Here is a 26195-nt window from a genome sequence, read left to right as displayed (position 1 = left end):
CAGAGCCAGATTTACACACAATATATGAGCCAAAGGGTCCATTTGGGCATTATACACAGGTGTAGCAGTATAAACTCTTGGAAATTTGGTGAGTTTTGATCAGAGATGTGCGGACAAGATTAGAAGGTGAGGCACTGCCACACCTGCCATAAACTTTTTGCTCCAGAGTTTTGACTATAAAATGATTAGAATATACAAAGAAGATATTTATAACAAAAACTCTGGCATATACTGGGTATGACAGGAAAGGCTCTGCCTCACCTGCCTCACCTCAGCGCACGCCACTGGTGTCAGCATATTCCGTTGTGCTTTACAATTGGAAAATGGATAACTAGACATAAAACACTATCATCTATCTATCTATCTATCTATCTATCTATCTATCTATCTATCTATCTATCGTCCAATATAACAGTAAGAATATTTTCTTCTGAGGATGTGGATGTGTTGTGATAAAATTGTCCTAATCTGCAATGCGATAATTGATTGCATCGCTTGGATGTATCAATTATAGCATGCAGGGACAGAGCTTGTGAGAAAGCTCTGTCTCTGCGATGCCACTCTGCAGCCAAATCTGGGTATTTTCTTGAAAAATACGCCAATTATTTGCTTTTCAATTATTTATTTATTATATAAATATATGCTACAAGATCTGAGGGCGCAAATATACAACTTCCCAATTTAAGCCATTCAATATTGCCAACACTTTTTTTTTAAAACAATTTTACAATTAAAAGATACTTTCTTATACATAAAAAAATGTATACACAATAAAACAGATAAGAGTTGCAATGGATTCGGTTTACTTCCACACAGATCATTTGTCATTAGGATTTACAGCAGTGAAAGAGAGTACATCCACTTTAGATTCAGCTTTTAAGTTGTGTTAAATCTTAATACCGTGCAGATGTTGAATAAGTGTGATGTTACATTAGTAATACAGTTTTTGCCCAGACTCAGTAGAGCCCTCTGGTGGTGCTTGCAAGTTATATTAATCAATTTTAGAAGGCTTGGGTGATGAGAGGGAGGGAAGGAGGAGTCAAGAGCTCAGTACCAGTGTTCTTCGCTGCAAGAAGGTATAAAACCAACAGCTGCACAATGTGTATCTACAGATACTGCTCAGTGGATTAAAACATGTGACTACATCATCTATTCTGAAAAGAGACATCTGCCTGAAGTGAGCCAGCTTCTGGCTGCTGTATTGTACAACTAGAATGATGGACCATTCTCCAAGAAGTGTGAAAGCAGAAAAATCAAGAATTTGACATCAATACCATCAAAGATTATGAGGATTCCTACAGAGCTACAGGTAAAGGAGAGAGAGAGAGAGTGCAAAATTTAACTGGGAATGTACTGATTAGACATTGCAATTGTGTTACACAGTGCTTTTACCAAGTTCAGTAGCACTTAATCCTTTCTGTTATTTAATTAATTTAATGTAAATTGAAAATTCTTTAACAGTTTACTGGTGCCTAAATAATATGCACACTTTACAGTAACGCAAGCTGTGAAATACTGTAGTTTTTTTTTTGTGTATGATGAGATGACATAAAGCTACTGGAACTCATTATATCCTATTTGTTTGAATGATAGGTAATTAAAAATCTGTATTACATTTCTGTGTTCCTGTCACACATTTACTGCAACTCTTGTGCGCAATGATTCTTCATTTATTTAGCATACACAGCATTTTTAATGCTCATACTGTCTTATTTATATATTGGAATCTATTCCCTTTAGTTTTACCATATATAAAAAAGAATAATTTGTACTTTATATCTGCAGAGTATAATGTAATTGTGTAGAGTTCATGCATGGCAAAGTCCAAAGCAGCAGCATGTACTGTCTCCCAGAAATGTTGTTTGTTGTTACAGATGCTATAATTACTTGAAATCTCATATCTGTACCATCTCTCCATTCCATACGACAAGTGAGAAAACAGTGGAAGTTTCATTCCCACAAAACTTAATGCAATAAGTAATATTTGCCTGATTTTGTTCAGATTTGGGGTTAAAAACCATGAGAAAGTTATTTTTATTAGCAAAATGCCATGTTACCCACAATTCTAACTTCCTACATATAAATACTTGTTGAATGCCCTTTTAAGTCCTATTCAGTGTAATTTGATTATTGTGGCTATGTAAGGCATATGCAGAGTGTTTCTGACCATCTACTGTGCAACTAAAATTCACAGCAGGAACTCTATACAGTAGTTCTGCAAAAGCTGGAGAGAGCTTTGTTGTTCTCCAGTGAACCAGACACATTTAGGTATTGTTTTATACCTAAAATTGGAGCGGGTTATTATTACTATGTCTTTTTTTATGGTATGGGTTTTGCAATATTGCAAAATTACATTTAGTTCTTTTAAAATTCATTTTGAGAGTATAATGACAAGTATTTATTGCAATACGCAGGTCTGTTTCTCCAGATAAATTGGGATGCATATACTGTACCTTTTTAGTTTTTACAACAGTATATATTAATATTTGTATGTACCTGTAATAAAATGTTTGTTCAGTTTTTTATATTTTCTATATTTTATTGATATTAGGTTGTAAGCCTTGAATTAAAAGGTGTATTTTGGAATATTTGATTTGTTTGTATATACAGTAGTAAAGTGGTAGAAAGCTTGCAGATGAATTCTGTTTAGCTATGCTGGCAGCCAACAAAGGCTAGAACGTCTAAATTTTCTTCAATTTCCCTGCTTGTAGCAATAATTTTTGTGTATACAGTACACACACACACACACACACACACACACACACACACACACACACTAATAGATGTTTGTACTTAAAAACAATAAAGATTGCAAAGAGGAAATTTTTTGTGCAAAAATAAACTTTTGCAAGGTCAGCGAGTGCTTGCTTTGATGTGTCTCTGTAACACAACTCTTCAATTAGTCAAGATTTTTCTCTCCCCTTAAATAAAAGTTGGTGGTTTGTATATCCAGTTTGATCATAATTGTATAGACCCCTTCATGCAGTTTGACAGTTAGAAAACCTGTGGGGGGTTATTCAATTAGGGCTGTTTTTTTGCCTAGGCGAGAAAATATAAATTTTCTCTATTTTTTTAGGGCGAATGGAGGTTCACCATATTCAATGGCAGGGCCGTTATTTTGCCAAGGTGAAAAATTCGTCAGGAACGAAAAACACGTCTCCCCTTTTTTTAACAACTGCGCCAACGAAAACACGGGCCATTTTTTGCCGACTTTGAGGCATTTTTCACCAACGTCTTTTCACTAAAAAAAGTGAAAGTCATTGCCATAAATGCCTTAAAAATGGGTGAAAGACTTCTCTGTAATATTGCTAATTCATAGAAGTACCTCCTTTTCTTAAAATTGGTAATTTTTTATTTAATTCATACTGTATTCCTTAGTGCCCAGACGTACATTTACTCTCAATTGTCTTCTCCTCTCCTTCCTCCCTCAATCTCACACGCCTGTGTCTTATATATTTATTTGATTTGATTCTCTTTGGACTGATTTTCTTGGCATGCTCAAGCTCTCTTGAGGTATAATGTAATTTTCGGACCAAACACTTTAATGTACTAGTTCTAATGCTACTTACAAGGATATTTTGTCATATTGTATATTTGTAATGAGAATCGGAGCTATCCCTGATTGTTTTATACTTGTTTTTTTGGTATAATTAGAGCAATGTAACTTCTCCCCATTGATATATGAAGATTCTCACCTATATATTTTTATGCTCCTCACTCTACCTAACTTGATGTATATTGATATGTACTTGGCATTTATGTTGTATATCTGTCCTGATCTGATATATTGCTTATATTGTTTGTACTCAGTTTTCTTACTAAACTTGTATACACTTTTACAAAATCATAATAAAATTGTATATTAAACAAAAATGGTTGAAAAACGGCCCACAATTGAATACGCAGGGGGTGAAGTCAATAACCCTGAAATTGTCGGAGCTAATTGAACACCCTCTGAGTGTCCAAAGTTGTGACCATAGATTGTTTTAAGTCCATATCACCCAATCATTATGCACAGTGCATGCTACAGTATATGTTTAAGGCTTTGCATACACTGGAAGTTTTTAAAAATAAAATACATTTACATGCATTTCTAAAGTGTGTAAAATGCATATAAACTGTTCTTACACTAGAAATCATTAAATGTCACCATTCCCATTGCCCATTTTGACTTACATAAATTAATTGTATTAATATTTTTGGAAATGCCTCTTGTTTCATTTCTGTGTTTTCCATGCTTTGGTGTAATGCAAAGTCTAAAAAGACATAAAAAAAAATGCAGTAAAAATACACATCAACTGCAAATTGCACGTGTTTTTTAGCAATAAAAATGCAAATAAGATATTGATGAGATTGGAGCCTTAAGTCGATGAATATTTTACTTTTATATTCAATGCAGGTCTTCTGGCTTTTCCCAATTAAAAGAATTCCTGCGAATATCAATATTCAAAGGCATTTTAGCCTACATCACAGTAAAATGTTATGTGTTTATCAAAGAAATGGCAGTTACTGTATCTGTAAACTGAAGTATGATGCAGAACACTATGGATGAAACCCCAAAACGGGACAGCTTCTAGCTATTATGTTATAGAATGTACTTGAAAAATGATGGAAAAAGATTGTTTGCTTTGGGCAACTTTTCCACTTGTCCTCTGTAGAAAGTGTTATGCTGTACATTGCCTCCTAATAGATCTACATTTTAAGGCAAATAAGGAAGAAAGAAAGTGCCTGGGGGAGAGGTTGGGAGATGAAATGGTGTATTAGTTATATGAAATGAGTCCTCAATATTCATTATCATGTAGCATGTTGTGCTGCTTTCTTCTTACTCCATGTGGTGAAATTCTCTATTGTCTTGGTTGTGAAAGCTTATGAAAGTCAACTCTGTTCCATAAGCAGAACAAGACTGATGTGTCTAATGCCAAGCTTCTCTTTATAACTGAATAGAACCTGGAAGCACAAATGAAGGATGGAGGTAATGATTTCCCAACATGGACTGCACCAAAGAGAAGTTTAAATAGAAGGGCATACTTTACAAATAAAAATAAAGTACTTTCCATGGCATTAGGAGTTTGCTGATTCAACTGGGGCTAGATATATGGGGTGAAGTGTGAATGAAGCTGGATGAGTCAATACTGCTGCAAAAATGTGATGTCAAGCAATAATGAGGTAGGTTTTCTGGATAGCACTGAACCTGAATGCTGTGAAGAAATATTAGAGCAGGTTTTCTCGATAGCATTGGAGCAAAATGCTGTGAAGCAATACTGGAACAGGTTTTCTGGATAGTGCTGGAGTAGAATACTGTGAAGCAGTACTGGAGCTGATTTAATGGATAGCACTGGAACAGAATGCTGTGAAGCAATACTGGAGCAGATACTGAACCAAGAGTCAGGGTACTGATCCTCAAATAGAGCTGTTGTTCTTGCAATGAGCAGTCAGCAGTTCCTGGTTTAAAATAGGATGTCCATAGAACTGATAGTCTAGAAGAGTCATGTGACTAGTGTTCTGCAGACTTTCAGAGTGGATTATGTGATATTGTCCAAGATTGTGGCACCCGCAATGAAGAACAGCAGGAACTGCATGCTTACAGACAAGTGACCACAGTTCTAAGGGATGCTGCAGGTGGGCAGTAAGATGACACCGTAGGTAATAGGAACCCAGACCCCAATTTGTGACAGTAACAGTGCTTAGTTGAGGAGTAGGTGTAATGAACAATTATGGTTATAAAGGTTATTTTTGTTTCTCTATACTGTATTTTATTTCCACCTGCGACATAATGCAAATTGAGTAACTGACGCAAAGAAAACAAAAAATATCCCATGTCCAAGCTGTCAGTCAGTCACCTGTCTACTATTCATGGCCCCTTACCTCTGTCTCCAACACAGTTAGGTCGTTTGTGCAGTGCAAGTTAGTACATTTCTGATCCTACTCTTAATAATTTCAATTTGCCAGAAAGCGTGCCGATGAGCAAGAATGATCAGCTTGATTCTAAAGGTGCCCATACACCTAAATATTTATCTTCCAAACTGGCTGGTTGGAACGAAAATCTGGTAATGGATGGGAGCAAATGACAGTTGACCATTTGAAATGGTCAACTGTCATTTGCTCCCATCCATGTTATTTGCTCCCATCCATTACCAGATTTTCATTCCAACCAGACAGATTGGAAGTTAAATCTGAATGGGCCCCATAAAAGTTCCACAGAAAAGGTCCGTGTCAATGGATTTATATTTATTACTAAAGTCTACATCATCCAATTTTTCAACTGTTTACATCATCTTCATCGTATATTTTTCCCTCTGGTCTCCTTCTGATAAAAATGACAAACTTTGGAGGCAGAGAAATGAATTAATGACAGTGGTATCCACATCCCTTGGATATATTTAACTGGAAAGCCTGCTATTATCTACAAGTAAAGAGTGTCTTTGCAGCCAAGTTCTCCGTCCCATCTTGCTCACAAAGGCAAGCATCTATCAGACTGTGAGGAGACCAATCTGGTCATAGTCAGCTCGTTGGTCATAGAAGGAATGATCTGTATCTATACACACGGCGATGGCAACATACAAGATCTGGACCCCGGCTGGGGGTTGTGTCATCAGCTACCATCACATGGTGTTCTGCTTGAGCCTGGGACTACCTGCGGTGAGCTATTTCTATGCAGGCGAGGTTGAACAGAGCGTGGCTGCCAGATACTTTCGGCTAAATGCTATTAAGCTTCATTGTTCACAGAAAGCTGGAGTGGACAGAAAATATATACAATAACTTCAGTCTGAACTTTTTAAAGGAAAAATCTGTTGCTCAATAATTTATTAAAGCTATCTACTGTAGTAATATATTACTGATTTTTATTTATTTTGGAAAAAAAGGATTTTGTGGACTATACATGTTTTATGTGTAGTAACTGTAAGGGGGAATTCAATTGCCGTAAAAAAGCTGTAAATTCGCCAAATGCCTATTCTCTTGTCCATGAAAATGTTTTTGCGGTAACTTTACTACACATTTCAATTCACAATTCTGAGTAGGTGATAAACTTGGGGAAAATCCCTATTTTAAGTAAAAAATGTGGGGATTTTGTTCTGAACCCCTGAATGACTAATTAGGCACTTAGAAGTTTTTGATTATTTTTAATTGCCCAATAATGACATGGCATTTTTGGGGTAAAAAAGTGCAAAATGATTGAAATTTGGATACAAGGTATTGGACAGGTATAATTTTACCACTTGTTTTGTGGCAAAAAATAGTTTTCTATAATTTGTTTACATTTTTGCCAAAAAATTATATAACAAACATTTGACCCTATTTAAGTACTAGGAATACTTTAATGATAACCAATAAAACTTTTGTACTGTTATCCGATGTTAGTATAGCTTTTTTGGGGGTATGGACAGATTTACCCATTTTACACTTTTCACTTTCGGCACCAATTTTTAAAGCAATCCCATTTTCGCTAATTTGCTTATGAATAGGGCGAATCGTGAGAGCGTACATACCCGTGAAAAGTCAGTTTTTGCTGCAAACAGTTGGTATAGCACTAAATGTTATGAACATATTTTAATAGACACATAAGGCCGGTTTCCTCCTTCAGGCTGCTACTGTAAAGGGGGGTACCCACGGAGCGATCGCTGCTTAAAATCTAAGCAATCTTACAAGTTTGCTTAGATTTTTAAGCCTGATTGCTCCGTGTGTACCCCCTACAGCGATAGCGATGCGCAGCCCCGCGCATCGCTATCGCTGGTGCTAGAGTGGCCTGCCGTGCAGGCCAATCTAGCGGGTCGCTCATTTCACCCGCTGGGTGAAATGAGCGGCCCCCCGTCTACCCCCGCACGCTCAGCACACATCGCGCTATGCTGAGCGGCGGGAGAGATGTATGCTGAGCGGTTCGCTCAGCACACATCTCTCCCGCATCGGCCAGTGAGTACTGGCCTTAAATCTTGCACGTTTGCCTACAATCTGCAACTGTATTAATCTGCACAACGCAGACTGTAATTTACATACTGTTAGATCCGATGCAGCACTACCTATTATTTGCATGTCTAAATATCTGTAACAGTACTATAAATAGACACTGTGTGATTGACCTATATTTCTGCACTGGGTTACACTGTGTTCCAGAGGAAAACATTGGGGTGTAGAGTGGATCTTGATCCAGAGGCACCAACAGGCTAAAGCTTTAGGCTGTCCCAGGATGCATTGGGGCCTCATCTGCAACCCGGCCTCCAGGCACTGTGAGTTCAGTTTCGAGTTGGTGCCTGTAGCAGCAGGTCACTTAACAGGAGGGCTGCACTGGGCAGCCCTGAAAATGCTTTTCCTGGCAGAAAATGTATTCAAAACTGGTCTGTCAGCGCTGTACTGTATGTAATTTTGACACTTCAGTGCTGCAGCTCCATCACCACCCAAGCGGCGTGCATACTCCCGCGGCTATGTTCCCAGGTACTTGTGTCGGAGACACTACGGCTTTAGGCACACGGTCGCAGATGCTCTGTTGGTTCGCATGGCTGCTATGGGGAGGAGGTAAGAGGGTCACCCAGGCGGGACCCACCACTGAATCGCGTTCCTGATCGCAGTCTAGGGAGACAGACTGTGACGCTGGCGTCGACATTGTCACCGACTATGACCCCACTATATCCACCAGGCCAGGGCATAGGAGTACAGGTAGGGTGTACTAAAGCCCCTATTAATAAGGTCCAGCATAGGGGAGTCAGCGCTTGATCTGTAGCCACTCCGTGGCCCAGGGCGACATCTACTGCAGATTTTCCCACCCTGGAGCTTCCTCAAACTCTCCCGCACTCCCTGACTGAGACGCTGGGTGACATCTTAGGAGTATAGCTGCGGCTAGTCTCTGGGACTGTAGGGCAAAGTCTCCCTTCTAATGCCACCTGTATACAGCGCTGTGACTTTACAAACACTTGAGTATTCTACAAGTCTCTATACAGAGAGCGTTAGTTAAGAAAAATTGTAACAAATACAGTATATATAGTACGAGTAAATACAGTATATATTGTACGAGTATTCTGATATATACCTTTGGTCTAGGACCGCGCTGTGTTATATGTATAAATAAATAAATATATATATATATATATATATATTTATGTACATATATTAGTTCAGTGCAGTTTTATTGCCATACTAATAATTATCTGCATTGCTAATGTGACTGTGTGTGTCTATATCTGCTGTGAGGTTTCATTTTCAGTGTTTCCCAGAGATCTACAGTATCACTATATTCTGTACTCTAAGGGACTAGGTACGTCAGGGTAGTTTATATAGTGCGTCACCGTATTTACATATTCAGTGTATTCTACTGTGTGCTCGGTCACATAATACCTGATATATTCGCAGGTGTTGTGTACTGGGGACTCAGTCACATACTATCGGATTTATTCAAAGGTATTATACTCTGTCTGGCTTCATCGTACTAATCTGCTCTATGTTGCATTTGTGTACAATGTCTAACGGGAAGGGCAGGAAATCTGTGGACGCTCCTGCATCATGCAGAGTATGCGCCAAGGATTTACTAGAGGGGGAAGCTGTGTATGATGATCTGTGTACCATGTATCATACACCCTCCAGTCAGTCCGCAACTCCTGTGTCCAATCAGGAGCCACCCTGGGCCACATTCTTAAGCCTATTGGGTAATCTAGTGGAACGCCTAACGCCCCCTATGGGACCGCCTGTACCATTACAGCCTCAAATAGCCACCTTGGGCAGACAGCTTGTCTAACCAGTTGCAGCAGTTGACTCATTCCTTGGTCAGACAAAAATTTACCTCTGGTCAGTCCCATGTTGCTGGGTCATCTAAGCGGCTGCTTCCTCCTCACAATCCACAAATCTCTCAGATGTTTCATCTGAAGAGGAGGGGGAGCATACTGTCCTGTCAGACACTGAATCAGGTGTTTCTGATGAGGATTCTACAATGCAAATTGACGTCCCTGCTCTAGTGGTTGCTATTAAGCAAATCCTACAAATTATTGATGATGAGGAACCCACTACTGTCACCAAGAAAACTGATATGTTTAAATGGCAGAAGGTGACTAAAAATCTATTACCCCATTCTGACCATTTGGTGGATATCAGGCAGAAATTCCCTCTCTCTAAATGGGCCTTAGCTCGCTACCCTCTCCCTGCAGAGTTATGTAACAAGTGGGATAATTCACCGCCGGTGGATTCTCATGTCACCCGCCTAGTGGTGTCATCAACTCTGCCTGTCACCACTGTCACTTCACTGAAATAACTGACAGATAAGCATGTGGAGGGATGCCTGAAATCTATTTACTCCCTTACAGGTGCTGTACATAGACCCACTATTGCTGCCTCCTGGGCTGCTAAAGGTATTGAAACATGGGTTCAGGCATTAGAGGAAGAGCTGTCCAAGGATATATCTGACAATGCCAGACAGTACCTGTCTCACATGGAACTTTCTGCTGCCTTACGTATTCCCTCCAGTGTTACTCATGCCCAGGGTCCTGCGGAAGTTCCAGCAAGAAGGAGGAATACTACTGCTAGTCACTCCAGCGTGGACCAGACAGCATTGGTTCTCAGACCTGTAGGGTATATCAACAGAGCGTCCTCTTCTACTTCCTCAATGACCAGACCTCCATGTACAGGGCCCGTGTCTCTATCCAGACCTAGCCAGACTGGCTTTGATGACCTTGCTCTTGAAGCATCACTCCTGAGAGCCTAAGGATTCTCTGAGGTGGTCATCCAAACTATGTTGAAAGCCTGCAAACCGGCATCTGCCCGGATCTATTACAGGGTCTGGAATTCTTACTTCACCTGGTGTGCTTATAAGAACTATGATGTGTACAGATTCAAAACATCCAGAATCCTGGCTTTCCTGCAACAAGGCCTGGACTTAGGCCTTCGTCTGACCTCCCTCAAGGTTCCCATATCTGCCTTGTCGGTGTGGTTTCATAGAAAAATTGCATCTCTACCTGACATTCGTACATTCACTCAGGGTGTGTTAAGGATTCAGCCTCCCTATGTTGCTCCGGGGGCTCCATGGGATCTGTCTGTTGTCCTGTATGCCCTGTAAGAGTCTCCATTTGAACCTCTTGAGTAAGTGAACCTTACATGGCTCACAGCCAGGATCCTGTTTCTGTTGGCTATTGCCTCTGCTAGAAGAGTGTTCGACCTAGGCGCTTTGTCCTGTCGTCCACCCTTTCTAATATTACATCATGACCGGGCAGTTTTTAGAACTCACCCAGGTTATTTACCTAAGGTGGTGTCATCTTTTCACCTTAACCAAGAGATTGTGGTCCCAGCCTTTATCTCTTTGGATTTGTCCCCCAAAAAGTGGTCTTTGGATGTTGGAAGGGCTCTCCGTATATATGTGGAGAGGACAGCCTCTATCAGGAGGTCAGATACCCTTTTTGTACTGTTTGGTCTCCACAAACGTGGTTGGCCTGTGAATAAGCAAACCTTGGCCAGATGGATTAGAATAGTGATTGCACAAGATTATGCGCAGACTGGTCTCCCAGCTCCTGCTGTTATTAAAGCCCATTCTACTCGGACTGTTAGACTTCATTGGGCAGCCCATCGTGGTGCGTCCGCAGAACAATTGTGCAAGGCAGCTACGTGGTCCTCAGTGAACACGTTCATTAGGTTCTATGCCTTTGATACTTCCGCCTCCCAGGATGCTTCCTTTGGATGCCGGGTTCTCATATCTGCGAAGGCGCATACTCTTCCTTGAGGAACTGCTTTAGGACATCCCCGATGTTTTCCTGTGGAACACAGTACACCCCGCTACAGAAAAGGAGAGTTATGGTACACTTACCATTGTTAACTCTCTTTCTGCGAGGTACACTGGGTTCCACAAGGCGCCCACCCACACGCACCTAGCTTCTATGAGTTTGTATGGCATTAGTTGCTGGTCCCTTCTCCTGTCGTGAGAATGTGATTCTATGTGACTAACATCTGCCTCCTCTCTTACCTGCTGCTACATTGGACTGGTTAACAAAACTGAACTCAGAGTGCCTTGAGGCGGCGTTACAGAGGAGGCCTCAATGCATCCTGGGACAGCCTAAAGCTTTAGCCTTTTGGTGCCTCTGGATCAAGATCCACTCTACACCCCAATGTTTTCCTGTGGAACCCAGTGTACTTCGCAGAAAGAGAGTTAACCATAACTTTAATTTTTCTTATAGGTCATTTGGTACAGTTCTGCTTATAAACTGTGTGTTGAATAGTTGATACTGCACTGTTTGTAATTTACCTCTCTACACGCGTTGGGTATTGGATGCCGGCAGCCGGGATCCCGGCGGTCAGCATACCGATGACGGGATCCCAGTCACTAGAATGCTCACAGGGGGGCAAGCACAACAAAGTCCCTTGCGAGCTCACTGCACTCACCGACCTGCAGGCTCGGTGGCTCGCTGAACTTGCCACATGTTCTTTTCCCACTTTAGGGGTGTCATGGACACCCACAAGTAGGAATAGCCCCTGTTAGCTGGCTGGCGGCATTGTCAGTAGTCAGGATTCTGGCGTCGGTTTCCTGTCCGCCGGGATCCTGACTGCCAGCAATGTACAGTAACTACATCCCCTCTACACATATGTCCTTAGACACATACAGGTTGAAGGCAAATTATTATTTAACTATCTGTATCCACTCTCATTGTGTGATCAAACCTCTCCCTCTCCTGTGCGAGTTCATTTTGTTAAGAGGCTGAAAATTTGGGTTTCTGCAACAGCAAATACAATCTTTTCTACTAAGGTGAGGATTTTTCTTTGTGCTCTCCCTTACCTGCAGTATCCAAACTAGGAATGCTGCAAACAAGGCTAACAAGGTATTAGCATGCATAAAGCGGGGAATTGATGCAAGGGATGAGAATGTTATATTCCCATCATATAAATGACTAGTGAGGCCACATCTTGAATACTGTGCCCAATTAAGGGCACCATACTATAATAAGAATATCCTGGAACTAGAATAGGTTCATAGATGGGCGACCAAATTGATTAAGGGGATGGAGATGCTCGAATACGAGGATATGCTTGCTAGGCTAGGCATGTTTACATTGGAAAAAAAGAGATTAAGAGGGGACCTGATTAACATTTAGAAATATATGAGGACAATACACAGAGCTAGCGGGGGATTTGTTTTTGGTAAAACAATCACAAAGGACACGTGGACACCCACTTAGGTTAGCGGAGAGGAGATTTCGCACACAGAGGCGAAAAGGTTTCTTCACAGTAAGGACAATACACATTTGGAATTCACTGCCAGAGAGAGTAGTAATGCTGTACTCAGTCATTGCTTTTAAGAATGGTCTAGATAAATTCCTGTCGGATAAGTATATACAGGGTTATGCTTGCTAAATCATGCACAATAGTAAAACAAAAAAGGAATAGACATAACGAAAAAACATTCAGCACAGTTAAAATATTACAGTGTAGGAGATAACTAACAGGTTGAACTCAATGAACAAATTGTCTTTTTTCAACCTCAGAAACTATGGCCCTCATTCCGAGTTGTTCGCTCGCAAGCTACTTTTAGCAGCTTTGCACACGCTAAGCCGCTGCCTACTGGGAGTGAATCTTAGCTTAGCAAAATTGCGAATGAAAGATTCGCAATATTGCGAAAAGACTTCTCTGTGCAGTTTCTGAGTAGCTCGAGACTTACTCTGCCAGTGCGATCAGTTCAGTGCTTGTCGTTCCTGGTTTGACGTCACAAACACACCCAGCGTTCGCCCAGACACTCCTCCGTTTCTCCAGCCACTCCCGCATTTTCCCCAGAAACTGTAGCGTTTTTTCAAACACTCCCATAAAACGGCCAGTTTCCGCCCAGAAACACCCACTTCTTGTCAATCACATTATGATCACCAGAACGAAGAAAAAACCTTGTAATGCCGTGAGTAAAATACCTAACTGCATAGCAAATTTACTTGGCGCAGTCGCACTGCGGACATTGCGCATGCGCATTAGCGACTAATCGCTCCATTGCGAGAAAAAAATAACGGCCCTCATTCCGAGTTGTTCGCTCGCAAGCTGCTTTTAGCAGCTTTGCACACGCTAAGCCGCTGCCTACTGGGAGTGAATCTTAGCTTAGCAAAATTGCAAATGAAAGATTCGCAATATTGCGAAAAGACTTCTCTGTGCAGTTTCTGAGTAGCTCGAGACTTACTCTGCCAGTGCGATCAGTTCAGTGCTTGTCGTTCCTGGTTTGACGTCACAAACACACCCAGCGTTCGCCCAGACACTAGAGATGAGCGCCTGAAATTTTTCGGGTTTTGTGTTTTGGTTTTGGGTTCGGTTCCGCGGCCGTGTTTTGGGTTCGAACGCGTTTTGGCAAAACCTCACCGAATTTTTTTTGTCGGATTCGGGTGTGTTTTGGATTCGGGTGTTTTTTTCAAAAAACCCTAAAAAACAGCTTAAATCATAGAATTTGGGGGTAATTTTGATCCCAAAGTATTATTAACCTCAAAAAACATAATTTACACTCATTTTCAGCCTATTCTGAACACATCACACCTCACAATATTATTTTTAGTCCTAAAATTTGCACCGAGGTCGCTGTGTGAGTAAGATAAGCGACCCTAGTGGCCGACACAAACACCGGGCCCATCTAGGAGTGGCACTGCAGTGTCACGCAGGATGTCCCTTCCAAAAAACCCTCCCCAAACAGCACATGACGCAAAGAAAAAAAGAGGCGCAATGAGGTAGCTGACTGTGTGAGAAAGATAAGCGACCCTAGTGGCCGACACAAACACCGGGCCCATCTAGGAGTGGCACTGCAGTGTCACGCAGGATGTCCCTTCCAAAAAACCCTCCCCAAACAGCACATGACGCAAAGAAAAAAAGAGGCGCAATGAGGTAGCTGTGTGAGTAAGATTAGCGACCCTAGTGGCCGACACAAACACCGGGCCCATCTAGGAGTGGCACTGCAGTGTCACGCAGGATGGCCCTTCCAAAAAACCCTCCCCAAACAGCACATGACGCAAAGAAAAAAAGAGGCGCAATGAGGTAGCTGACTGTGTGAGTAAGATTAGCGACCCTAGTGGCCGACACAAACACCGGGCACATCTAGGAGTGGCACTGCAGTGTCACGCAGGATGTCCCTTCCAAAAAACCCTCCCCAAACAGCACATGACGCAAAGAAAAAAAGAGGCGCAATGAGGTAGCTGACTGTGTGAGAAAGATAAGCGACCCTAGTGGCCGACACAAACACCGGGCCCATCTAGGAGTGGCACTGCAGTGTCACGCAGGATGTCCCTTCCAAAAAACCCTCCCCAATCAGCACATGATGCAAAGAAAAAGAAAAGAAAAAAGAGGTGCAAGATGGAATTATCCTTGGGCCCTCCCACCCACCCTTATGTTGTATAAACAAAACAGGACATGCACACTTTAACCAACCCATCATTTCAGTGACAGGGTCTGCCACACGACTGTGACTGATATGACGGGTTGGTTTGGACCCCCCCCAAAAAAGAAGCAATTAATCTCTCCTTGCACAAACTGGCTCTACAGAGGCAAGATGTCCACCTCATCTTCACCCTCCGATATATCACCGTGTACATCCCCCTCCTCACAGATTATCAATTCGTCCCCACTGGAATCCACCATCTCAGCTCCCTGTGTACTTTGTGGAGGCAATTGCTGCTGGTCAATGTCTCCGCGGAGGAATTGATTATAATTCATTTTAATGAACATCATCTTCTCCACATTTTCTGGATGTAACCTCGTACGCCGATTGCTGACAAGGTGAGCGGCGGCACTAAACACTCTTTCGGAGTACACACTTGTGGGAGGGCAACTTAGGTAGAATAAAGCCAGTTTGTGCAAGGGCCTCCAAATTGCCTCTTTTTCCTGCCAGTATAAGTACGGACTGTGTGACGTGCCTACTTGGATGCGGTCACTCATATAATCCTCCACCATTCTATCAATGTTGAGAGAATCATATGCAGTGACAGTAGACGACATGTCCGTAATCGTTGTCAGGTCCTTCAGTCCGGACCAGATGTCAGCATCAGCAGTCGCTCCAGACTGCCCTGCATCACCGCCAGCGGGTGGGCTCGGAATTCTGAGCCTTTTCCTCGCACCCCCAGTTGCGGGAGAATGTGAAGGAGGAGATGTTGACAGGTCGCGTTCCGCTTGACTTGACAATTTTGTCACCAGCAGGTCTTTCAACCCCAGCAGACCTGTGTCTGCCGGAAAGAGAGATCCAAGGTAGGCTTTAAATCTAGGATCGAGCACGGTGGCCAAAATGTAGTGCTCTGATTTCAACAGATTGACCACCCGTGAATCCTTGTTAAGCGAATTAAGGGCTGCATCCACAAGTCCCACATGCCTAGCGGAATCGCTCCGTGTTAGCTCCTTCTTCAATGCCTCCAGCTTCTTCTGCAAAAGCCTGATGAGGGGAATGACCTGACTCAGGCTGGCAGTGTCTGAACTGACTTCACGTGTGGCAAGTTCAAAGGGCATCAGAACCTTGCACAACGTTGAAATCATTCTCCACTGCACTTGAGACAGGTGCATTCCATCTCCTATATCGTGCTCAATTGTATAGGCTTGAATGGCCTTTTGCTGCTCCTCCAACCTCTGAAGCATATAGAGGGTTGAATTCCACCTCGTTACCACTTCTTGCTTCAGATGATGGCAGGGCAGGTTCAGTAGTTTTTGGTGGTGCTCCAGTCTTCTGTACGTGGTGCCTGTACGCCGAAAGTGTCCCGCAATTTTTCTGGCCACCGACAGCATCTCTTGCACGCCCCTGTCGTTTTTTAAAAAATTCTGCACCACCAAATTCAAGGTATGTGCAAAACATGGGACGTGCTGGAATTTGCCCATATTTAATGCACACACAATATTGCTGGCGTTGTCCGATGCCACAAATCCACAGGAGAGTCCAATTGGGGTAAGCCATTCCGCGATGATCTTCCTCAGTTGCCGTAAGAGGTTTTCAGCTGTGTGCGTATTCTGGAAAGTGGTGATACAAAGCGTAGCCTGCCTAGGAAAGAGTTGGCGTTTGCGAGATGCTGCTACTGGTGCCGCCGCTGCTGTTCTTGCGGCGGGAGTCCATACATCTACCCAGTGGGCTGTCACAGTCATATAGTCCTGACCCTGCCCTGCTCCACTTGTCCACATGTCCGTGGTTAAGTGGACATTGGGTACAACTGCATTTTTTAGGACACTGGTGAGTCTTTTTCTGACGTCCGTGTACATTCTCGGTATCGCCTGCCTAGAGAAGTGGAACCTAGATGGTATTTGGTAACGGGGGCACACTGCCTCAATAAATTGTCTAGTTCCCTGTGAACTAACGGCGGATACCGGACGCACGTCTAACACCAACATAGTTGTCAAGGACTCAGTTATCCGCTTTGCAGTAGGATGACTGCTGTGATATTTCATCTTCCTCGCAAAGGACTGTTGAACAGTCAATTGCTTACTGGAAGTAGTACAAGTGGGCTTACGACTTCCCCTCTGGGATGACCATCGACTCCCAGCGGCAACAACAGCAGCGCCAGCAGCAGTAGGCGTTACACGCAAGGATGCATCGGAGGAATCCCAGGCAGGAGAGGACTCGTCAGACTTGCCAGTGACATGGCCTGCAGGACTATTGGCATTCCTGGGGAAGGAGGAAATTGACACTGAGGGAGTTGGTGGGGTGGTTTGCGTGAGCTTGGTTACAAGAGGAAGGGATTTACTGGTCAGTGGACTGCTTCCGCTGTCACCCAAAGTTTTTGAACTTGTCACTGACTTATTATGAATGCGCTGCAGGTGACGTATAAGGGAGGATGTTCCGAGGTGGTTAACGTCCTTACCCCTACTTATTACAGCTTGACAAAGGGAACACACGGCTTGACACCTGTTGTCCGCATTTCTGGTGAAATACCTCCACACCGAAGAGCTGATTTTTTTGGTATTTTCACCTGGCATGTCAACGGCCATATTCCTCCCACGGACAACAGGTGTCTCCCCGGGTGCCTGACTTAAACAAACCACCTCACCATCAGAATCCTCCTGGTCAATTTCCTCCCCAGCGCCAGCAACACCCATATCCTCCTCATCCTGGTGTACTTCAACACTGACATCTTCAATCTGACTATCAGGAACTGGACTGCGGGTGCTCCTTCCAGCACTTGCAGGGGGCATGCAAATAGTGGAAGGCGCATGCTCTTCACGTCCAGTGTTGGGAAGGTCAGGCATCGCAAACGACACAATTGGACTCTCCTTGTGGATTTGGGATTTCAAAGAACGCACAGTTCTTTGCGGTGCTTTTGCCAGCTTGAGTCTTTTCAGTTTTCTAGCGAGAGGCTGAGTGCTTCCATCCTCATGTGAAGCTGAACCACTAGCCATGAACATAGGCCAGGGCCTCAGCCGTTCCTTGCCACTCCGTGTGGTAAATGGCATATTGGCAAGTTTACGCTTCTCCTCCGACAATTTTATTTTAGGTTTTGGAGTCCTTTTTTTTCTGATATTTGGTGTTTTGGATTTGACATGCTCTGTACTATGACATTGGGCATCGGCCTTGGCAGACGACGTTGCTGGCATTTCATCGTCTCGGCCATGACTAGTGGCAGCAGCTTCAGCACGAGGTGGAAGTGGATCTTGATCTTTCCCTAATTTTGGAACCTCAACTTTTTTGTTCTCCATATTTTATAGGCAGAACTAAAAGGCACCTCAGGTAAACAATGGAGATGGATGGATTGGATACTAGTATACAATTATGGACGGACTGCCACGGTTAGGTGGTATAAAAAAACCACGGTTAGGTGGTATATATTATAATAATAATACAATTATGGATGGACGGACTGCCTGCCGACTGCCGACACAGAGGTAGCCACAGCCGTGAACTACCGCACTGTACACTGGTTGATAAAGAGATAGTAGTATACTCGTAACAACTAGTATGACACTATGACGACGGTATAAAGAAAGAAAAAAAAATACCACAGTTAGGTGGTATATATTATAATAATAATACAATTATGGATGGACGGACTGCCTGCCGACTGCCGACACAGAGGTAGCCACAGCCGTGAACTACCGCACTGTACACTGGTTGATAAAGAGATAGTAGTATACTCGTAACAACTAGTATGACACTATGACGACGGTATAAAGAAAGAAAAAAAAATACCACAGTTAGGTGGTATATATTATAATAATAATACAATTATGGATGGACGGACTGCCTGCCGACTGCCGACACAGAGGTAGCCACAGCCGTGAACTACCGCACTGTACACTGGTTGATAAAGAGATAGTAGTATACTCGTAACAACTAGTATGGCACTATGACGACGGTATAAAGAAAGAAAAAAAAATACCACAGTTAGGTGGTATATATTATAATAATAATACAATTATGGATGGACGGACTGCCTGCCGACTGCCGACACAGAGGTAGCCACAGCCGTGAACTACCGCACTGTACACTGGTTGATAAAGAGATAGTAGTATACTCGTAACAACTAGTATGACACTATGACGACGGTATAAAGAAAGAAAAAAAAATACCACAGTTAGGTGGTATATATTATAATAATAATACAATTATGGATGGACGGACTGCCTGCCGACTGCCGACACAGAGGTAGCCACAGCCGTGAACTACCGCACTGTACACTGGTTGATAAAGAGATAGTAGTATACTCGTAACAACTAGTATGACACTATGACGACGGTATAAAGAAAGAAAAAAAAATACCACAGTTAGGTGGTATATATTATAATAATAATACAATTATGGATGGACGGACTGCCTGCCGACTGCCGACACAGAGGTAGCCACAGCCGTGAACTACCGCACTGTACACTGGTTGATAAAGAGATAGTAGTATACTCGTAACAACTAGTATGACACTATGACGACGGTATAAAGAATGAAAAAAAAACCACGGTTAGGTGGTATATATTATAATAATAATACAATTATGGATGGACGGACTGCCTGCCGACTGCCGACACAGAGGTAGCCACAGCCGTGAACTACCGCACTGTACACTGGATGATAAAGAGATAGTAGTATACTCGTAACAACTAGTATGACACTATGACGGTATAAAGAATGAAAAAAAAACCACGGTTAGGTGGTATATATTATAATAATAATACAATTATGGATGGACGGACTGCCTGCCGACTGCCGACACAGAGGTAGCCACAGCCGTGAACTACCGCACTGTACACTGGTTGATAAAGAGATAGTAGTATACTCGTAACAACTAGTATGACACTATGACGACGGTATAAAGAAAGAAAAAAAAATACCACAGTTAGGTGGTATATATTATAATAATAATACAATTATGGATGGACGGACTGCCTGCCGACTGCCGACACAGAGGTAGCCACAGCCGTGAACTACCGCACTGTACACTGGTTGATAAAGAGATAGTAGTATACTCGTAACAACTAGTATGACACTATGACGACGGTATAAAGAATGAAAAAAAAACCACGGTTAGGTGGTATATATTATAATAATAATACAATTATGGATGGACGGACTGCCTGCCGACTGCCGACACAGAGGTAGCCACAGCCGTGAACTACCGCACTGTACACTGGTTGATAAAGAGATAGTAGTATACTCGTAACAACTAGTATGACACTATGACGACGGTATAAAGAAAGAAAAAAAATACCACAGTTAGGTGGTATATATTATAATAATAATACAATTATGGATGGACGGACTGCCTGCCGACTGCCGACACAGAGGTAGCCACAGCCGTGAACTACCGCACTGTACACTGGTTGATAAAGAGATAGTAGTATACTCGTAACAACTAGTATGACACTATGACGACGGTATAAAGAAAGAAAAAAAAATACCACAGTTAGGTGGTATATATTATAATAATAATACAATTATGGATGGACGGACTGCCTGCCGACTGCCGACACAGAGGTAGCCACAGCCGTGAACTACCGCACTGTACACTGGTTGATAAAGAGATAGTAGTATACTCGTAACAACTAGTATGACACTATGACGACGGTATAAAGAATGAAAAAAAAACCACGGTTAGGTGGTATATATTATAATAATAATACAATTATGGATGGACGGACTGCCTGCCGACTGCCGACACAGAGGTAGCCACAGCCGTGAACTACCGCACTGTACACTGGTTGATAAAGAGATAGTAGTATACTCGTAACAACTAGTATGACACTATGACGGTATAAAGAATGAAAAAAAAACCACGGTTAGGTGGTATATATTATAATAATAATACAATTATGGATGGACGGACTGCCTGCCGACTGCCGACACAGAGGTAGCCACAGCCGTGAACTACCGCACTGTACACTGGTTGATAAAGAGATAGTAGTATACTCGTAACAACTAGTATGACACTATGACGACGGTATAAAGAAAGAAAAAAAAATACCACGGTTAGGTGGTATATATTGTAATACAATTATGGATGGACGGACTGCCTGCCGAGTTCCGACTGCCGACACAGAGGTAGCCACAGCCGTGAACTACCGCACTGTACTGTGTCTGCTGCTAATATAGACTGGTTGATAAAGAGATAGTATACAATACATACAACAATATACTACTATACTGGTGGTCAGGCACTGGTCACCACTAGTCACACTGGCAGTGGCACTCCTGCAGCAAAAGTGTGCACTGTTTAATTTTAAATTAATATAATATTATGTACTCCTGGGGGCTCCTGCTATAACAACCTGCAGTGCTCCCCAGTCTCCCCCACAATTATTATAAGCTTTGCCTTTTATACATTGATGTGCAGCACACTGGGCTGAGCTGAGTGCACACAGACTGAGTCACACTGTGTGACTGGCTGCTGCTGTGTATCGTTTTTTTTCAGGCAGAGAACGGATATAGCAGAGAACGGATATATTATATTAAAATAAATAAAAGTTAACTAACAACAACTGCACTGGTCACTGTGGTAAACTCTGTCTGACTCTGCACAATCTCTCTCTCTCTTCTAATCTAATTTCTAATGGAGAGGACGCCAGCCACGTCCTCTCCCTATCAATCTCAATGCACGTGTGAAAATGGCGGCGACGCGCGGCTCCTTATATAGAATCCGAGTCTCGCGAGAATCCGACAGCGTCATGATGACGTTCGGGCGCGCTCGGGTTAACCGAGCAAGGCGGGAGGATCCGAGTCTGCTCGGACCCGTAAAAAAAACATGAAGTTCGTGCGGGTTCGGTTTCAGAGAAACCGAACCCGCTCATCTCTACCAGACACTCCTCCATTTCTCCAGCCACTCCCGCGTTTTTCCCAGAAACTGTAGCGTTTTTTCAAACACTCCCATAAAACGGCCAGTTTCCGCCCGGAAACACCCACTTCCTGTCAATCACATTACGATCACCAGAACGAAGAAAAAACCTCGTAATGCCGTGAGTAAAATACCTAACTGCATAGCAAATTTACTTGGCGCAGTCGCACTGCGGACATTGCGCATGCGCATTAGCGAATAATCGCTCCGTTGCGAGAAAAAAACAACTCGGAATGACCCCCAACGAGCGAACAACTCAGAATGACCCCCTATGTTACTATGTAATGCTTACCTGGCACACAGGTGAGAAGTAGAAGTAGAGAGATAACCATAGTGACCCTGATATTGTTCTCTTTTGCGTTCAATGTTGATGCTCTGCGGAGCTCTGCCAGAGCAGCCTAGACTTTGTTACAAATTGTGGTACTATTGTTGATACATTGATAAGAAACACAGTTTATTTTTAGCATTGGAAACTTTGAGATTGTGGTACTGTGGTTGACATACAGATATGAAATGCACTTAATTACTATATCAAGTAACATCTAATTGTGTGGCATGTAATTAAATATTTCTTTTACAACATGCTGCTAATTCAGATGCTTAGACTGTACACAAGGTCTGTGTAACACCAAATGTCTATGATGTGAAGCAAATAATATATTTTTATTAGATGTGTCTAACCATTTTTGGCTAACATACTTAATTACTTTGATGTTTGCACAGAAAATAGTAGTGAGCTTACATCAGATCCTTGCATGGTGTTCAAAGATTCAAATAATAAGATTTTAAACCTACCAGTAAATCTTTTTCTCCTAGTCCGTAGAGGATGCTGGGGACTCCGTAAGGACCATGGGGAATAGACGGGCTCCGCAGGAGACATGGGCACTAAAAAGAACTTTAGGTATGGGTGTGCACTGGCTCCTCCCTCTATGCCCCTCCTCCAGACCTCAGTTAGATAAACTGTGCCCAGAGGAGACGGACAGTGCGAGTAAAGGATTTTGGAAATCCAAGAGCAAGATTCATACCAGCCACACCATCCACACCGTATAACTTGGACTATTCGAACCAGTCAACAGTATGAAACAAAACATCATCAAAGACCGATCAGAACTGCAACAAAAAACCCTTGTGCAAACAATAACCATATACAAGTCTTGCAGAATGAAGTCCGCACTGGGACGGGCACCCAGCATCCTCTACGGACTAGGAGAAAAAGATTTACCGGTAGGTTTAAAATCTTATTTTCTCTTACGTCCTAGAGGATGCTGGGGACTCCGTAAGGACCATGGGGATTATACCAAAGCTCCAGACCGGGCGGGAGAGTGCGGATGACTCTGCAGCACCGATTGAGCAAACATGAGGTCCTCATCAGCCAGGGTATCAAACTTGTAGAACTTAGCAAAGGTGTTTGAACCCGACCAAGTAGCTGCTCGGCAAAGCTGTAATGCCGAGACACCTCGGGCAGCCGCCCAAGAAGAGCCCACCTTCCTAGTGGAATGGGCCTTTATCGAATTTGGCAACAGCAATCCAGCCGTAGCATGAGCCTGCTGAATCGTGTTACAGATCCAGCGAGCAATAGTCTGCTTAGAAGCAGGAGCGCCAACCTTGTTGGCTGCATACAGGACAAACAGGGCCTCTGTTTTCCTAACCCGAGCCTTTCTGGCCACATAAATTTTCAATGCCCTGACCACATCCAGGGACGCGGAATCCTCCACGTCCCTTGTAGCCACAGGCACCACAATAGGTTGGTTCATATGAAAGGAAGAAACCACCTTAGGCAAAAATTGAGGACGAGTCCGCAACTCAGCCCTATCCACATGGAAAATCAGATAAGGGCTTTTGTGAGACAAAGCCGCCAACTCAGACACTCGCCGTGCCGAGGCCAAGGCCAACTACATGACCACTTTCCAAGTGAGATACTTCAATTCAACTGTTTGAAGAGGTTCAAACCAGTGAGACTTAAGAAAACGTAACACCACGTTAAGGTCCCATGGTGCCACCGGAGGCACAAAAGGTGGCTGGATATGCAGCACCACTTTCACAAAAGTCTGGACTTCCGGAAGAGAAGCCAATTCCTTTTGAAAGAAAATGGATAGGGCCGAAATCTGAACCTTAATGGAGCCTAATTTTAGGTCCAAATTCACTCCAGTTTGTAGGAAGTGAAGAAAACGGCCCAGATGGAATTCTTCTGGAGGAGCAGTCCTGGCTTCGCACCAAGACACATACTTTCTCCATATACGGTGATAATGTTTCGCTGTCACCTCCTTCCTAGCCTTTATCAGAGTAGGAATGACCTCATCCGCAATGCCCTTCTCCGCTAGGATCCTGCATTCAACCGCCATGCTGTCAAACGCAGACGCGGTAAGTCCTGGAACAGACAAGGCCCTTTTTGTAACAGGTCTTCCCTGAGAGGAAGAAGCCACGGATCCTCTGTGAGCATTTCCTGCAGATCCGGATACCAGGCCCTGCGAGGCCAATCTAGAACAATGAGAATTGTCTGTACACCTCTTCGTCTTATGATTCTCAGTATTTTTGAGATGAGAGGAAGAGGAGGGAACACATAGACCGACTGAAACACCCACGGTGTCACCAGTGCGTCCACTGCAACCGCCTGAGGGTCCCTTGACCTGGTGCAATATCTCAGAAGTTTCCTGTTGAGGCGTGATGCCATCATGTCTATTTGAGGCAGACCCCACTGACTTACAATTTCTGCGAAGACTTCCTGATGAAGTCCCCACTCTCTGGGATGCAGATCGTGTCTGCTTGGGAAGTCTGCTTCCCAGTTGTCCACTCCCGGAATGAAGACTGCTGTCAGCGCTGACATGACTCTCCGCCCATCGAAGAATCTTTGAGGCTTCTGCCATTGCGACTCTGCTCCTTGTGCCACCTTGGCGGTTTACATGAGCCACTGCTGTTATGTTGTCTGACTGAATCAGAACCGGTAGACCTCGAAGTAAGATCTCTGCTTGCCGAAGGCCGTTGTATATGACCCTTAATTCCAGCACATTTATGTGCAGACAAGCTTCCTGGCTTGACCACAGACCCTGGAAGTTTCTTCCCTGCGTGAGATGCTCCCCAGCCTCGGAGGCTCGCGTCCGTGGTTACCAGAACCCAGTCCTGAATGCCGAACCTGCGACCCTCTAGAAGGTGAGCACTCTGCAGCCACCGCAGGAGAGATACCCTGGCCATGGGGGACAGGCTGATCATTTGATGAATCTGTAGATGTGATCCGGATCACTTGTCCAGAAGGTCCCATTGAAAAGTCCTCGCATGGCACCTGCCGAAAGGAATGGCCTCGTAAGACGCCACCATTTTCCCCAGAACTCAAGTGCAATGATGCACCGACACCCTTTCTGGCTTCAACAGGTCCCTGACCAAGACCTGAAGTTCATGGGCCTTTTCCATCGGGAGAAAGACCCTCTTTTGTTCCGTGTCCAGAATCATGCCTAAGAAAGGCAATCAGGTTGTTGGGACTAACTGTGACTTCGGGAGATTTAGAATCCAGCCGTGCTGTTGCAACACCCTCAGGGAGAGTGATACACTGTCCTGCAACTGTTCTCTTGATCTCGCTTTTATCAGGAGATCTTCCAAGTATGGGATAATTGTGACACCCTGCTTGCGCAGGAGCACCATCATTTCTGCCATTAATTTGGTAAAAATCCTCGGGGCCGTGGAAAGCCCAAACGGCAATGTCTGAAATTGGTAATGACAATCCTGCACTACAAACCTCAGGAACGCCTGATGAGGTGGATATATGGGGACATGAAGGTATGCATCCTTTATGTCTAGGGACACCATATAATCTCCCCCTTCCAGGCTGGCGATGACCGCTCTGAGCGATTCCATCTTGAACTTGAACCTCTTTAAGTATAGGTTTAAGGATTTTAAATTTAGAATGGGTCTGACCGAACCATCCAGCTTCGGGACCACAAACAGGGTTGAATAATAGCCCATCCCTTGCTGAAGCAGGGGAACTTTGACCACCACTTGTTG

At 43.4% G+C, this 26195-nt stretch overlaps 1 protein-coding gene across 1 annotated transcript in view; it reads left to right on the top strand.

Moving 5' to 3' along the window:
- The first annotated feature begins 1064 nt into the window (after nucleotides 1-1064).
- The window catches only part of MC5R (melanocortin 5 receptor), a 46766-nt gene continuing 21635 nt past the window's right edge, over nucleotides 1065-26195 (top strand). Inside the window, exon 1 of the mRNA XM_063924976.1 lies at nucleotides 1065-1309. The gene's annotated coding sequence lies outside the window, so the exon portion shown is untranslated. The remainder of the gene's footprint in view (nucleotides 1310-26195) is intronic.

This window comes from Pseudophryne corroboree, chromosome 5, assembly GCF_028390025.1.
Source record: "Pseudophryne corroboree isolate aPseCor3 chromosome 5, aPseCor3.hap2, whole genome shotgun sequence".
NCBI lineage: Eukaryota > Metazoa > Chordata > Amphibia > Anura > Myobatrachidae > Pseudophryne > Pseudophryne corroboree.
This window is presented reverse-complemented; position numbering and strand designations above follow the sequence as displayed.